Source organism: Aotus nancymaae, unplaced genomic scaffold (assembly GCF_030222135.1).
Source record: "Aotus nancymaae isolate 86718 unplaced genomic scaffold, 86718_ANA_hifiasm-v0.15.2.pri h1tg000043l, whole genome shotgun sequence".
NCBI classification, from domain to species: domain Eukaryota; kingdom Metazoa; phylum Chordata; class Mammalia; order Primates; family Aotidae; genus Aotus; species Aotus nancymaae.
In genome coordinates this window covers 5,074,496-5,092,321 of record NW_026988457.1, presented here as the reverse complement: position 1 = coordinate 5,092,321, position 17,826 = coordinate 5,074,496, and positions in this window count along the sequence as shown.

Sequence of the window (17,826 nt, the reverse complement as noted above, 5' to 3'; positions counted from 1 at the left end):
CATAACTGGGGAATAATAAGTCGGAGTTGTTTTAAGCCATTGCATTTGGAATAATTTGTTACAGCAACCATGAAAATAGAGTAACACAATGCATAGTCTTGATAATAGAGTAACACAATGCATAATCTTGATGTTCTTGATCTTCACAAGGGAACCACATCCTATATCACTCTACTAAGTGATTTTTTTTTTCTTTTTTTTTTCTGAGACAGAGTCCCACTCTGTTACCCAGGCTGGAGTGCAATGGTGTGATCTGGGCTCACTGCAACCTCTGCCTCCCAGGTTCAAGCAATGCCCCTGCCTCAGCCTCCCAAAAGCTGGGACTACAGGTGTGCATCACCAAGCTTAACTAATTTTTGTATTTTTGATAGAGATGGAGTTTTGCCATGTTGGCCATGCTGGTCTCGAACTCCTGACCTCAAGTGATTTGCCTGCCTCGGCCTCCCAAGGTGCTGAAATTACAGGCATAAGCCATTGTGCCTGGTCTGTAAGTGATCTTTAAAGGGCTTACTTGAAACAATACTAAAGACATGCTATTTTGAAGCCATTCCTCCTAGGATCAATTAGTAAAATTTATTTAATCTCTCTCCAGGTCTCATTCTATCAGATGACTCATTTGTGCCTAAAACTAGAATTGAAGGAGGTTATATCAGGCCAATGCGCTTTTCAACAAAGAGGAAAAACGGTTGTTGTTCAAAACGATATAATTGAGTACATGTCCTGAAATACGAGAAATTTTGTGACGCTTTTCTGAGGATAATTTTGAGGACAAATCTTCCTTGTAGCAATTTTTATTTATATAGTATTATAACATAATTTAAATAAAAATGTTTTGGGCCCACCAGACTGCTGTCCTTATTCCTCTCTAGCCCACTGATGCCTTTCTTGATATGTGTCCATTGAATTGCGGGGCTACCCTCAGTTTACCAATGTCTCTGACTGGAGTATCACTGCTTTCCCTCCCAGGAAACCCTGGACTCCTTAGCTGAGGTGGCTTTGCCTCTGCCACTCAGGAAACAAGGGCTTATGTTACACACTTCTCTTGGGATGAGGGGACTGCTCACCCTCCAGTAGCACCTCCATCAGTTCTTCTGGGCGGTCTGCTTCCATGTATTTGTCCACTGGTGTACACCCCAGAAGCAACTGGCAACTTCTCTCAAGTGAGAGAAGAACACAAATTTAATTTCTGGTGGGCCAGCTGTGCATCATGGAAGAATTATTTACAAATAGCTCTGTTCCCTCCTCTTGACTGTAAGTTACTGGACGTTGGGTGCAGCATGTCTCCCTTTTCTATCAATAGTATTTATTGTGTTCCAGGTACTTCTGAATACATTATTTCATTTTATCCTTACAGCTACTTTGGGATATAAAAAGTAATATCCCGCATTTTACAGATAAGGGAGAGGAAGTTCAAAGGAAGTTCAAAGAAGAGAAATAGCTTGTACATAAAAGCATATGGTCAGTAAGTAACAGAGCCCAGATCTGATCAAAGTTTGTGTTACTCCACAATCAATGCTCATTGTAGGATACCTGCATGTGTGAAGGTGCTAGGCTAAGAAAAAGAAGATAACGAATTACATGATCCCAGCCATCTTGTGCTTGTTATGTACAGAATTTAGCTCAGGATGCTTGGTATGTGTTAGTTTAAACTATATGAAATTGACATTTTGTAAATTAAAAATAGTCATATCTTAGAAATTTTTATGGCCACAATGGAAGGTCTGTTGAATTGTAATAATCAGTAGTCATTAGGTTACAGGGGCTTTGTAGTCTGACTAGCCAGATTCAAATTTTTCCTCTGCCACTTGCTAGCTGTGATCTTGGGCAAGTTATGAGACCTCTCTGGGTCTTGGTTTCCTCTTAGTAAAGTGGGGATAATAATATTACCTATCTCATAGGGGTGCTGGTGAGGATAAAGGGGGTTGCTGTTTGTAAATCACTAAATAGACAGCATGACAGACAATAAGTACTTCATAATAAATATTAGCTATTGGCATTACTGCTGCTACTCATCCTCCTATAAGCTATTGACATCTGTTCATAGGAGTGAACTAATTCTACATTCGGGGAGTTGTGGTAGCTGGGAGAGGGGTGGGGATGTTAGAGAACAGGAGAGGAGAGCTGAGCCATGAGAATGACAGAGCCTGTAGAACGAGGACATTTATTATGGCTTCCTTGACCATTTCACTAACCACCTCCTCAGGACCTCAGAGAGCAAAGCTGGAAGAGAGAATTCCCATTTGAGCCTTCCTTCTTGGCCCCTACCTCTAGATACCTAAGAAAGAGATTTCTTCCTTGCCTCTCCTTTAGCTCTTACCTGATCTTATCTGAGCCCAACAAAGACAACTTGGCCATCAAGAGGAAGCAGAGCCCTCAGGGAATGGGTGTTTGGATTGAGGACCTTTGGGAGGACTACTGCAAAGCTGCTTACCTCACCCTCTCAGTCTGCAAAAGCTCGGAGGCTGGAGCACCTACTGCTCAGGTGCCAGGACTGGGAAGACTGATGGGGAAAAGAAGCTGCTTCATCATTTACTAGTGCAAAACCAGACAAGAGCAACATGGAGTCCTCTCCTGGGGCTGCTTTAGAAAATCACCACAAACTAAGTGGCTTAAAACCAGAGAAACATACCCTCTCTCAGTTCTAGAAGACAGAACTTTAAACTTAAGGTGTCAGCAGGGGCAGGCTTTCTCTAATGGTTCCAAGGACAGCTTCCATTCCCCTTCCTAGCTGCTGATGGCTGCTGGTGGTGGTGGAGAGTGTGTGTGTGTGTATGTGTGTGTGTGTGTTTCTGTCTGTCTGTCTGTGTTCCAGTTTTCTCTTCCTATAAGGACACCAGTCATTGAATTACAGTCTGTCCTCCTCTACTATGACTTCGTCTCAATTTAACTAATTACATCTGATCTGCAAAGACCCCATTTCCAATAAGGTCACATTTCTTTTTTAGTCCTTCTAAACTGACAAATCATAATTTCACAATATACTAATGGGAGTACAATATGATGTTATAATATATGATGTTACAATACTCATACACAATGTAGAATGATTAAATCAAGCTAGTTATTATTTTCATCACCTCGGATATTCATTTCTCGTGGTGAGAACATTAGAGATTTACTTTTAGCAAGTTTGAAATATACATTATTATTAACTATAGCCACAATGCTATAGTTAAACTTATTCTTCCTCTCCAGCTGAAACTTTGTAGCCTTTGACCAGCATCTCCACATTCTCCTGAACCTGCAGCCCCTGGGAACCAAACTTCTACTCTCTGCTTCTATAAGCTCAACTGTTTTAGATTCCATATATAAGTAAGAACAGGCAGCGTTTGTCATTCTCTACTTGGCTTGTTTCATTTAGCCTAAGATTCTCCAAGTCCATCCATGTTGTGACAGGTGATAGAATTTCCTTCTTCTTTAAGATTGACTATCATTCTATTATGTATATCCACCATATTTTCTTTTTCCGTTCCACCACTAATGGACACTTAGATTGATTTCGCATCTTGGCTATTGTGAAGAGTACAGCCAAAAACATGGGAGTGAAGATGTCTCTGACATTTTGATTTCAAATCTCCAAATCAGGTCACATTCTGAGATTCTGGTGGTACATGAATTTTGGAGGAACACTGTTCAACTCAGTACACATAACAACAAACATAAAAAACAGCATGGATTTTCCAGCAGCTTCCTGCTCCTTAGAATGAACACTGCAGCATAAATCCAGCCTCAGTTCAGAGGGGACAAGAGAGTGTTGGAGGTGGAGAAACCCTGGAAGACAAACAGAACCTGCAATGACAAGGGCCACAGTAATGCCATTTGTCACGAGCCACGTGCTAAGAACAAAGGCAGAGGAAAAGCAGGAAAACAGGCAAGGAAATCTATGTCCAAACTGAGACGTGTGTACAGAGGAGCTGAAGGAAGACTCCTGGAAGAACCAGAAATGAGAAGCTACAAGAGCAGTACTTAATATAAGGATGGCCATTCATTCGTTCATCCCCTCATTCATTCATTATATGCCAAGTACATCCTTATATTAAGTACCATGTTCTACCACCACTGCTAGCCACTAAGGAGACAGAGACCAATGGCTACCTAATTAAATTGTGTCTGTTTGTCTTGGTGTCCTTGTTCTTAGCTGGAGAGTGAGAGGAGACACTGAAACATAACAAATAGTCCCAGCAATGCTTGATAGTACAAATGTAAAAATATATGTTGGATATAAAGGTTCACAGACCTCAAGCCTATATGCTATCCATATGAGGGGCTGGTAAGCTGGCATGAACCTGAACCCCTGTGGAGTTTATGGAAGAAACTCCCTCTTCGGCAGGGTATGGCTGCTCACACCTGTAATCCCAGCACTTGGGTAGGCTAAGGAGGGAGGATCACTTGAGCCCAGGAGTTCAAGACCAGCCTGGGCAACATAGTGAGATCCTGTTTCTAAAAAAATAAAATACTAAAAAATTAGCTAAGCATGGTGGCATGTGCCTGTATCCTAGCTACTTAAGAGGCTGAGGCAGAAAGATGCCTTGACACCAGGAGTTAGAGGTTGCAATGAGCTATGATTGCACCATTGCACTTCAGCCTCAGTGACAGAGAAGGACCCTTTCTCTAACAAAAAAAAAAGAAAAGGAAGGAAGGGAGGGAGGGAAGGAGGAAGGGAGGGAGGAAGGGGGAAGGGAGGGAGGGAGGGAGGGAAAGAGGGAGGGAGGAAGGGAGGGAAATCTCTTCTCGGTCCATTAAAAGCTCACTCCCCCTGCAAGACCTATTACAGTATATCTGTTTACATACCTATCTTCCTAACTATAGTGTGATCCTCTCCCAAGAGTAGAGGCACTCCCTTATCTGTTTCCCTAACAGATCCTAGCAGAGCATGGGGCCCACAGCTAGCAATCATATCGCACCTAAGAAGACTCTTTCATAAAAGAAAATACAATATCAAACAAGGCTTGCTTTGGTCAATGAAATGTAAGCAGAGTGACATTGCATTTTCCAGCAAATGCTTTAAGAGTTAGTGCACAATCTCTTTTTTCCCTCTACAGTGTGGACCACCTGTTTCAGAGGTGATTATTCGGCCTGAGTCCCTGAGAGAGGAGATATGTAGCACAGCCCCCAGATGTCTTGCAATGGACAAGTTATATGGGTGAAACTAAGCCTTGTGTAATAAGCCACTAAGATTTGGGGTTATGTGTAATCACAGCCAAAGCTGTTCTACATGACTCATTTGCCAATGTACTCTTGTGGTTGGATTGCTTTTCTGAATAGAGGCGAGGGGTTTTACTAAACCATTAATTGCACTCTATTTAGTTCAGAAAACATTTATCAGTCACTCAATATAAACAGAGTACGATACTAAGAGCTAGGGTCACAGAAATAATCTTAAGATGTAGTCTGTCTCATGGAATTCCCAGTCCAAGGAGGAAGGCAGCAATGTTCCTGTATGGCTGTACAGGATGTTAAAATAAAGAGGTATTTTTACAGAATTGGGAAACAGCACTCTCCCAAGACACTTAGATGCCTCCTCCATTCTGCCTCAGCTACCCCAATCCCTGCCCCAGTACCCCATCCCCAGCCCAGAAATGTGCGTGCACGCACACACACACACAAACACACACACACACGAGTTTATTCATTTTCTGTGTGCATTATTATGCATGCCTTATACCTGACAACCCTTCACTTCTAATTATTACGCAACATGGCAAGTCCTCCAATGGAGCATCGTTCTCTGCCTGTTCTTCCCCTTCATGTAAGAATGAATTTTTACCCCCACCATATCATCCAAACTTGTACCATGGAACCACCAACATTTTATTACTTTTCCTTATTTCCTTGCCTGTCTCTCCCTCTAGATCTAGTGTGTGCCGTGAGGTCAGGAATTGTGTTTTGTTCATCTCTGTGCAACATGTGGCACAAAGTATCACGAATAAGATGCTCTGGGTTCGGGGGAGAAGAGCGGCCGGGACAGAGGCAAAGAAAGGAAGGGCTAAAGAATGAATCCTCCAGAACCCCGACAATCCTAGAGTGGAACGACAAAGGGCAGGCAGTGAGGGGACCAAGAAGAAACAGGGAGAGAAATAGAAGGAGAAGTAGGAGATGGAGTTGTGGAAAGAGGGAGAGGAAGGACGCAGGGGCAGGACTGTGCCCCACAGCAGGTGCAGGAGAGGTGCCCGTCAGGTGGGGGGTTGAAGGTAGGCGGGGGAAGCTGGCATTAGGGACATCAGATTGACGTTAGGAAAAGCAGTTTAGTCCTTAGTTGGGAAGGAGGGTGGGGATCTAGATGACAACTGGATGAAAAGTGAATGAGAGGTGAGACCGTGGAGACAGTGGAAGTTTGGTGCTGAAGTAGGGAAAACATCCAGTTAAGAAGGGTGAGAAGGGAAGGCTGAGGGAGACATTCCTGCAGAACGAGAGAAACCTGAATGTATCTCGTGCCATTTGTAGACCCAACCCAGACTGTAGGCTTCCATGACACGCTCAGGGTTGGGGTAGGGTCTGAACATGAGAACAACACACACTTTGCCTGCGTTTGGGGCTTAGATTCACAGCCTTAGTCCTGTTGGTCTCTGGCTCAGATCAGATGATCACATTTCTGCGCTCCTGGCTTTCTGTTCCAGGATGCTCTTCTGGGAGGAATAAGAAAACTCAGCTTCGGAGAGCTGCATCTGCAGCCTTGCCGATTGGTCTCAGATCCAGGGGCTCCCATGGGTTTACCATAATGACAGCTCCATAGTTAACACTGCCTGTGTTTCTGCCTGGCTTTCACAAGACTGACACTGCCTTACTTCCGCATGTCACCTCTGCATTTATGGTTGTAATAACTGCGATTTTTCCAGTCATGACAGCAAAATGTTCCTGAATATTCTCAAATATTCCTTTTTTAAAAATTCCTCTTCTGGATCCTTGGGTTCTTTGAAACTTTCGAAGTTCCTGGAGAATGTGTGTTCTATCTGGAGACACTGGAGGCAGGGGGAAACTTCTCAACGAGAACTGCCCCGAGTTCGTGCTTATGTGCTCTGTCTTTATCTTCCTTGGCTGACAAACCTCCTGTCTTTGAGGAAATGCTTCAGTCAGTTTTCTCCCAACAGCCTAGAATTAGTCATTTGTTCCCATTTAAGATGATATACTATTAAAGCAATCTCCTAAGTGATTACTGAAATTATTCAGATACAACCACTGTGATAACACATTATAGGCATGTTACTTAGCAACCAAAGAATATAGGCACTCTTAAAAATTAAGACAGAAAAAGTGAGGAGACATATTTCATTCAAAACCGGTTTTACAATGATCCATAAAAGCCGCCAGAAAATCACTGTAATGAATAAGGTAATGGCAACAAGATTAACTTTAATTACGTATTTAGACATCGTGCCCAAGCTCTTCAACAAGCGTCAGTAGGAAGATAAGCAACGGCCCATCTTTCATGGCAGAACTGCCCGTGAGTGGCCAGAGACACAGTTCTGTGAGGTGCATGCGGCCAGGGTGCAGTTTCCAATTGCCCCCTGGCCTTCTTCTCAGCATCCTCATCCCAGGAGCCTCTATTTCTAAACCTGACTCTTCCCACTGTCACCACTACCACCACCCTGTACCACCATGAGTGGGGCTGCTTCGCTGGATCTCACTCAGTTCAGGCACTGTGGAGTGAGTCTGTGGCTACCATCACATCCCAGAGTGGCCAGGGAGCTCCTCAGGTTAGAGGCCAATGATGTAGGCATTGTCTCAGACAGCTGCTTTATCAGTGGTACCCTGGTTCAAGAGGGAAACTAAGAATACAGTGTGGGGCGTAGGTAATACAGCCAATGGGCAACAAACTCAGGTTTGAGCTGGTGGGAGGCTAGGAATGTCAAGCATTCAGGGGTGTGTGTGTGTGAATATAATGGATTAAAAACCTACTCTGTGCTAGACATTATAATACTAGATGCATTTTCCTCTAATCCTCTCAATAGTCTAGCAAAGCAAACATTTTTACATCTGTTAAAATTTTCTTTTCTTTTAAATAATTGTAGGTTCAGAAGATTACAGAGAAGTGTACAGAGAAGTTCCACACACAACTCCCCTGTTCCCAATGCTGAAATCTTACACAACTGCAGCACAATAGCACAGTCAAGAAAAAAACATTGGTACGATCCACAAACCTTATTTAGATTTCTCTGGTTATATACACACTGGCCACACAGAAATCCAAAATCCCAGTGTGGGGCACCTGTTATAGTAGGGCCTAATGAAAGTCACTGGTCATTAGAGAAATGCAAATCAAAACCACATTGAGATACCATCTCATGCCAGTTAGAATGGCGATCATTAAAAAATCAGGAAAGAACAGATGCTGGAGAGGATGTGGAGAAATAGAAACATTTTTACACTGTTGGTGGGAGTGTAAAATAGTTCAACCATATTGGAAGACAGTGTGGTAATTCCTCAAGGATCTAGAAAAGAAATACCATTTGATCCAGCAATCCCTTTACTGGTTATATACCCAAATGATTATAAATCATTCTACTATAAAGACACATGAACATGTATGTTTATTGTGGCACTGTTTACAATAGCAAAGACTTGGAACCAACCCAAATGCCCCTCAAGGATAGACTGGATAAAGAAAATGTAGCACATGTACACCATGGAATACTATGCAGACACAAAAATGGATGAGTTCGTGTCCTTTGCAGGGACATGAATGAAACTGGAAATCATCATTCTCAGCAAACTAACACAGAAACAGAAACCCAAACACTGCATGTTCTCATTCACAAATGGGAGCTGAACAATGAGAACACATGGACACAGGGAGGGGAACATCACACACCAGGGCCTGTAGGGGGTGTTGGGGGCTAGGGGAGGGATAGCATTAGGAGAAATACCTAATGTAGATGACGGGTTGATGGGTGCAGCAAACCACCATGGCACGTGTATACCTATGTAACAAACCTGCACATTCTGCACATGTACCCCAGTACTTAAAGTATAATTTTTGAGAAAAGAAAAAGAAAGAAAGAAAGTCATTGTTGGAAATGGTGTGGCCCAGGTCCATGTAACTGTAGGGCCGATGGGACTGTGGACCTATCTGGTAGCTCCATCCTCAAATCCTCAAATCCAGATGTATTGTACAGCAGAAATAGGTACAACAGAGTAACTAGCAAAATCTCTATGCTTGTTTCCTAACCTGTTGAGTGAAGGCTAAATTATGGTAGGAAGAATCAAGTGGAAACCTCAGCAACTATCCTCCTCTCCCCAGTGCCCACTCTCAGCTACCATAGAAAAGCAAAGGCAAAACACATACCTGGAGGGATTTGAGAAATCAGTGCCACCATCAAAGCCCCGAGAGACAAAGCGATGGTGGTTCCCATCACATCCCTAATTTTGCCTAGAACAAACGTCAGATGGGTTATGAAGAATGACTATAGATTACCACCAAAAAAATCCGATGATGATAATGACAATAATGACAATCGAAGCTGCAGTTTCATTTGTAGCAGCTTTACTGTCAGGACCAACACTTACTGTTACCTGACCCCTGACCCCTGACCCTCAGAACTAGGTCAGCTTTTGTATCTACATAGCTTGGAGGAATTGTGATGAACTTGATATGTCACCGAACATCATATCAGTCCATTACATAGATGACATTATGCTATTTGATCTTATGAGCAGATCATATAAGGATCTTAGATGCCTAAGGAGACATCTGCATGCCAGAGGTCAGGTGATAATCCCTGTGGAACTTCATGTGAGCCTGTAATATTGAAGTTTCTCAGGGTCCAGTGGAGTGCAGTGCGGGGGAACTTCCCTCCAAAGTAAGAGCCAAGTTGCTGCACTTTACACTAACTACCGCAAAAAAGGCATGATGCTTGGTGGCCCTCTTTTGTTTGGGGAGGCAATAGATGGCATATATGGGTTTGTGTGATTACAGTTTATTTGCCAGGAAAATCATAAGGCTGACAGTTTTGAGTGGAGCAGAAATCAAAAAAGGATTCTTCAGCAGGTTCACGCTGTGGTGCAAGCTGCCCTGCCACTTAAACCTTATTACCAACAGACCCAATGGCATGGAAAGTGCCGGTGGAGCTCCACTGGGGTGGCTGGCAAGCCCCAATGCTCTCCTCTGCTGACAACTATTCTCCATCCTAAAAGCAGCTGATATCTGGCTACTGGGCCCTGGTAGAGGCTTTACACTTCACCAGGAGATACCAACTTGGCTGTGCAACCCAACCGTCCATCATGAATTAAATTCACCAAACCATCAAATCAGACATGCACAGCAATATTCCATTACAAATTGGAAGTAGTTAGTATATAGGAGACCAGCCCAAGCAGGTCCAGAAAGCATAGGCAAACTGTGCCAACAGCTGCCTCTCACTGCCATGACTCCAGCAACAGCTGCTCCACGACCTCACCCTTATCCACACCTGTGACCTCAGGGAGAGTCCCCTATATCCACTTACCAGGGGAAGATAAAGAACAGTCCTTGTCTGCAAATGAATCCTCATGTTGTGCAGGCATGAGCCAGAAGTGGATGCTTTTCGCACTACGCTTTTAGAGATGGCCCTGAAAGGCCATGATGAAGGCAAATTATCGTGGTAGGCAGAACTTCGAGTGGTACATCTAGTCTTCCACTTCATGCGGAAGGAGAGATGACCTGGGATACAAATCTGTAATGACTCACAGGCAACAGCTAATGGCTTGGCTGCTTGCTCACAGACTTGCAAAGAATTGAAAATTAGTGACAAGGAACTCTGGGGTAGATTCATGTAGGTGGCTCTTTTAGAATGAGCATGGAACATGAAGATGTTTATATAGCTCATGTACATGTCGGCCAGAGGACATGTCCTCTGACAGAGAAGTGTCCTAGTAGCCAGATAGAAAGGAGAGCCCATCCAAAGCCAGTCAGTCAGCCACTCCAGGGCCTGCTCCATGGAGGCTGTGCATGCTTGACAGCATGGTCAGTCTTCCTTCACCACGTATGATCTAGCCACCACACCAGAGGCCAGCTCCCCAAACTCAGAGGCCAACACTGAGCCCCCAGTATGACACAATACCCTGGAAAAAACATTCAGTGTCTTGGAAAGGATAACATTTTGTCCTCACATGAAGAGGCACATTAAAAATGTAAATTTGCCTCCCCTCTCAGCACTTCCACTGGCACCCTATTCTTAGATGCAAAGAATGTTATGTCAGCCAGGCACTGCTTGTAATTCTAGCTACTTGGGAGACTGAGGCAGGAGAATTGCTTGAACCAGGGAACCAAAGGTTGCAGTGAGCCAAGATGGCACCACTGCACTCCAGCGTGGGTGACAGAGTAAGACTCCATCTCAAAAAAAAAAAAAATGCATTGTTCATTTTTAAATGTGTAAATATTTCAGCCCAAGTATTTTTTAAAGATTTGTTACTTGTCCCTATTTCTCAACAACTATTTCTACAAGGTAAAACTCATGAAATATATTGTCTCTATGAATATTTTCAAGGTTTCACCAAAGGTAGGGGCTACTAATCAAAGACCTTCTTTCAATACAGAAAATAGATTTACAGTTAAAGTAAAAATTTCATCAAAAAGTTCTTCCTGCAATTCAATATATTTCAAAGTGCAATTATAGTAATTCAAAACCAAATTTTAAATATGGTTTGAATTTTTATTGTTTAATTTGTTCTGTTTTTCTCTAGCCTTTTATAGAGGTGAATTCTAATGCCTTCCCAGGCAAGCTTTTCTCTCAATAATTATAATTCACCAAAAACTTCAAAAGCTGAAGATTTTGGTATGTCATCCTTTGAAAACAATAATTAAAAACTTCCAGCTGATTTTAAACAAGCTATAACCCAAATTTATCAGAAACATTAATAGAAAATTCAATGCCACGGTAGAATACAAAGGTTAGTTTACAAAGTCATTCTTCAAAGGCTCAAGCATAAGTAAACTCCAGCTCAGAGTTAGCAGTGAAGTCAGAAAGCATCATCTTTAAAAAAATAATAATACAAAAAAAACTATCACAAAAATGTTGTACCTCAATTACTGCAACTGTAATAAAGTATAAATATTTGTAAATTTTGACAACTACAGCTTCTGTTTTGGTTAGTAAAATGTTGTAGCTTGTTTAAATGAAATTATAATCATGTGTATGTAACAATTACTCACAGATTTACGCCTCGTAAACTTTTATTTTAGTAAAAACATTGCTTTGACCACAATACTTGGTCCCACCAAAATTTGTATTTGTCATTATCTCCATAAATATAAATAATCTTATCTCTAATATCAAACTTCATTTACAATAACTTTATTACAATAATGTTCCCTTCAACAGAGTGAACTTCCAAAAGCTTTATTTTGATTCCATGAAACAGATGAAAAACACAAACATTATTGGAATTAACTAACTTCAATTTGAAGACTCTGAGGACATTTATCTGAATCAATATTCATTTACCTGTTACAAAGTTCTGCTAATGTCATGAAAATACAAAGAGCTATAATTTCACTTTCTACGAACGAATTAGAACATTTGGAATTTCAAATGAGCAAGATTAGTTTAGAAGACTAGTTATTTGATCTAAATGAAAAGTCATGATTAACCAAGTGATGTGTAAAAGCATCTTCTGCAACTGCAGGTGCTAAATTGTCATCTTTAGGCACAGTCTTCTTAAAATAACTACCAATTTTTGAAGCAGATGCTGAAGCTTCTTCATGAGATTTTTGTCTTCTTCTTTTCATGTGGTCAGTGAGACAGAATGGGGTCTAGAGACAGGGAGCCTTCACTTTAGCATTTGATTGGATTGCTGCCCCAGTCTTTGCACACGGGGTAACTTCACTTCAGCCTCCAATTGGTCAGAGGCAAAGCCTTCATTTGCATAGGGTATAACTTCACTTCAACCTCTGATTGGTCACAGGTCAAGCCTTCACTTCAGCCTCCAACTGGTTGCAGGCCAAGTCTCCATTTAAATAGGGAGTAACCAATAGGAATTCTAAAGGGTACTTAAACCCCAGAAGATTTGCAACTGGGGCTTTTGAGCCTCTTCCTCCATCAGGCTCCTGTTCTGTGGAGTGTACTTTTCACTTCAATAAATCTATGCTTTTGTCTTTCATTGCTTGGTTTGTGTATTATGTACAATTCTTTGTTCACTACACCAAAAATCTGGACAACTCCTAGTCAAGACCCTCCACCAGTAACAGTCAGTAATATCATTATGGGCTCCATGATGGATGGTAAATACTCACAAACATTGGGGGCAAGTTACCCATTCATCAACTTTTTTAAGAAGTAAAAATGTGTTACTTAAGCTTTTATTAAACATAGACCACCATTTTTGTAGATTTTTACTACCAAGTGAGTTTATCAAAAACAAATAAATAAGCCAGGCATGGTGGCTCATGACTTTAATCCTAGCACTTTGGGAGGCCAAAGCAGGAAGATTACTTGAGTCCAGGAGCTAGAGACCAGCTGGACAACATAGGGAGAGCCTGGGCAAAATAGGGAGATCCCATCTCTACAAAAAATACAAAAAATTATCCAGGCATGATGATGCATGCATGTAGTCCCAGCTACTCAGGAGGTTGAGGCAGGAGGATGGCTTGAGTCTGGGAGACAGAGGCTGTAGTGAGATGTGATTGCACCACTGCATTCCAGCCTGGGTGACAGAGTGAGACCCTATCTCAATAAATAAATAAATAGTTGTAATCATTTAACCATACAGTAAATGATAATGCCAGAGTACTCAGACTACTTTTCCTATTCTCTGTGGCAGAACAGCACAGCCTCTACTTCTATATACATTTCCTGTACACCTATCTTATAATCCCATATTTCCCAATGCCCACAGTGACCAACAGCCTGGTGGCTATAGCACAGGCCACTGTCCAACTATGTGGTAAACCAAGTGTCTGATGAGGGCACTAACATTGAATCTATCTTCCACCACCATCTGAAATTGAATGGAATTAGCTGTCTCCAGCTAGTTGTATCTGAGCACACTTTGTTTTATCAACAAACACCCTGGACGGTCTTTGAAAGAGAACATTCCATCTGTAAGTGGGTTGTTGCTGGTTGCCAACTACATTAACCACATGTTAAAGTAAGAATTCTACTCACTGCATGCTTGTACCCCACATGTCTAGATGAGAGTATGGTGGAAGCTAGAAATACAAAGTGAAAATCATCTTAGCTGATGTTAGTGCAATTATTAATAATAATAGTCTGTTTAAAACTTAAAAATCTAAAACAAATGATTACACTGAGCAAGACACCAGCTGAATAGTCATAAACTGGGACAGATCCAGGAAAACTGCTATAGTCACCCTATCAATGGGGAAATTGATACTGGAAAGACTGACTGTCATCCTTAATCAACACTAGCGACACTAAAGGTGGAACAGGCATACATCATGTGCCTCCTGTGTGCTGTAATATGAAATGTGAAGTCCCACCTATGAAGTTTTGCTGCTAAAAATAAAATATTAAACTGAATCTAATCGAGTTCCCTGGCACTTCCAGGAAATGTGATGGACAAGTTAAATGACACCGCAAGAAAGCAAATAAAAAATTCTAGAATATGGGCATTCTATGGGAAAACTATCTTGGGTTCTTCAACAAGTAACTGGCCTTTTAAAAAAATGCAGCAGGGAAATGAGGAAACAGGGAACCTGCTCTTGGGTTAAAGAGACAGTTTCCAAATATAATAGATGCAATTTCCAAATACAATAAGACGATCTTATTTAGATCCTAGTTTAAATAACCAACATTAAAAAGCCATTTTGAGATAATCAAGATGTCAGAAGGTACTAGGAATTATTGTTACTTTTGATGCAATCGTTGTGTTATTTTTTAAAATGTTCCATTTTCCTGAATTTCTGATGGATTATACAGTGAAATATAATGTGCTTTCTGAGATTTGCTCTAAAATACCTCAGCAGAGAACACATGATGGACAAATGAAGCAAATGTAGCACAATCATGCTAACTCAAGCACGTGGGTGTTGGTAGATAGAAGCTCATTATATTATTAATATGCATATTACTCTAGGCATAATGTAACAATTTATATCATTGATTACATTCATGATTATTATATTAATATAACATAAATAATACAATATAATTAATATTACAGTGTAATTAATATTAGGCCTTATTATACTATTCTTTCCTCTTTTATGCATATTTTATATTTTGTCTTTAAAATTGAAAGTTTAAATGTCGAATAAGGTAGGGCCAAGAATGTTGTAAGCTCTCCCTCTATTTTTCAATCAATCCATTAGTCAATGCTGCTCCAGTTAATCAAAGAGCCAGGATTCTTTCAGAATAGCTAGAAGAGATTTTGAATGCTACCACCAAAAAGAAATGATTGTGTCTAAAGTGTGCATATGGTAATTATCCTGATTTGATGTAATACAATCACACATGCATTGAAACATCACACTGTACTCCATAAATATATTATTGTGTCCATTTTAAATTTTTTAAATTAATTTTTTTCAATAGCAAGGATCCTACCAATTAGTTAGACTGTAATGTTTCCATTTTACCATCTGCTGAAAGCAATGGAAACCACATTTCCTTCATTTTCTTCTTGCTACAATTACAGTTTGAATGTGGTGTTTGCTATCCATTTTCATTCAGGTTGTTCTGGGTTTTAGCTGGTGGGCATTCATATTAGCTTCTATCACCCAACTTGGCCTTTATAAAACCCAGCCAAGATACTGGAAATGAACTGAGCCCCCCTGGGCCATGGCCACCGATCTCTTCTTTGTGGGTTCTGAGGGTTTGATTGCCTTTATTTAATTTGTTAGAGACTTCCTTCCATCTACAGCTCTTCCCTCTGACGTCTCTGGCCAAGGGCTCCCATTCTGAATTCTGTGAGAGATGGTTTCCTGACAGCTAATGTCCTTGACCAACATGTCCAGCTTTCTTCTCTCTCCAACACACCACATCTCTTGGTCTGACAAACGTCACTTACCTCCTACCAGATTTGTTTCTTTGGACCCCACCCATGATACTTGTCAGTCCTAGCCCACTCCACCTTGGTCAGACAGGGAAGATGATATTTGTCTGCACGGTTTTTTGTTAGTTAGTTAGTTAGTTAGTTAGTTTGTTTGTTTGTTTGTTTGTTTTTGTTTGTTTGTTTTTGGACAGAGTCTCACTTTCTCACCCAGGCTGGAGTGTAGTGGCACAATCTCAACTCACTGCAACCTCTGTCTCCCAGGTTCAAGGAATTTTCATGTCTCAGCCTCCCAAGTAGCTGAAATTACAGGCACCTGCCACCATGCCCATCAACTTTTGTATTTTTAGTAGAGACAGGGTTTTGCCATGTTGGCCAGGCTGGTCTTTAACTCCTGACCTCAAGTGATCCACCCCCTTGACTTCCCAAAATGCTAAGATTACAGGCTTGAGCCACCGTGCTGGGCCATTGTCTAGGTGTTTCCAAGTCTGCAAAGTTTCATTATTTTCCATACTCTGTGCATTTGTATAAAATCAGAGGCCAGAAATGTTGTTTCCAGTCATTTGGCTTTTTTTTTTTCTCTATATATGGAAGCACAGATAAATCCTCTCTTTTTAGTCTTCTAAAGCACCTAGCAGCCTTCCTGATACATAGCAGATACTGCATAAATATTTTTGCAATGAAAATATTACATATGCCCACCATTCTGAAGCATCAGGATTAGAAATATTTTCCATTTATCCGCAGTAAATACTGATTTAAAGCTATTAGAATCCAGCTGGGCAAATCTCCCACAAATGCAGTCTTCCAGGTCTATTGAGATGCATTTTATTCTTTAGCAGAATCCTGCCTACCCCCACCCCACCTCCAGTATTAAGAGCCAAAGTTCTGAAAACAACCACTAGCTGTGTGACCATAATCAAGTTACTTAACTGTAACTTGCTGAGGAACTATAAAAGAATAATCATGTCTACCTCACAGAAAATCAAACAAGCCTATGAATACAAAGCATTTAAAAGAGTGCCTGACAAATAGTAAGTATCCAGCAGATGTTAGCACATATTATTATTACTGAAGTCACTAAGCTGTTATGGCCTTGACTCTGGTTGTTTTAATCTTTGACTGACATTGAATATTTTTTTAATAGCAAAGAGGTGTTAAGGCAATGAGGACAAAAAATCCAAATCCTGAATATGAAAGCAAAATTAGCAGAATTCCGGGACATGTGCCAGCAGACCAGCAGGCAGCACCCGCATATATCCATGTTAAAAGACTTGCTCATCTACAAAGTGATGCCTGCAAGCAGCCTCTGGAAGCAGCTGCAGGTTAGTCCTCTGCTTTTAAAGGTTATTTGCTGACTGGGACACCCTGCCCACTCAATAGTTAGGAAAAGATATAAAGAGAAGACTTGTAAGACCAGAAGAAAGCACCTTTAACTTGTCTAAAATGAAAAATTAAATCACCCTCTTTCCTGAGTGTTATTTCCCAAGATAAGAAGGATGGTCGGAAGATGTTGTTATGCCAGAAACCCAGTGCCAAGGATGAAAAGTTCTGATACGCATGTTAAGAAAAATGTATTGGAAGGCAAGCCTTCCAGAAATGCGGCTAAAAATACTCAGGACCAAGACTAAGAATTGAGACAGAACTTAGAGGTCATCTCATTTATTTCCATGACTTTACAGATGAGGAAACTGAGTCCCAGTGAGATAAGTACTATACTAGACTCAGGTCTTCCCTTTTCCCACTTTAAGCAGCCCATGATGGTTCAGTTAGACCGAAGGTACACTATTCAAATCATAGTAGAAGACGTAGATACTCTACTAAAGACCTAATGGACAAAAATATACTTTATAACTTTTGGAAGAATGATATAGAAAAATACAAATCAACATATGGAACATA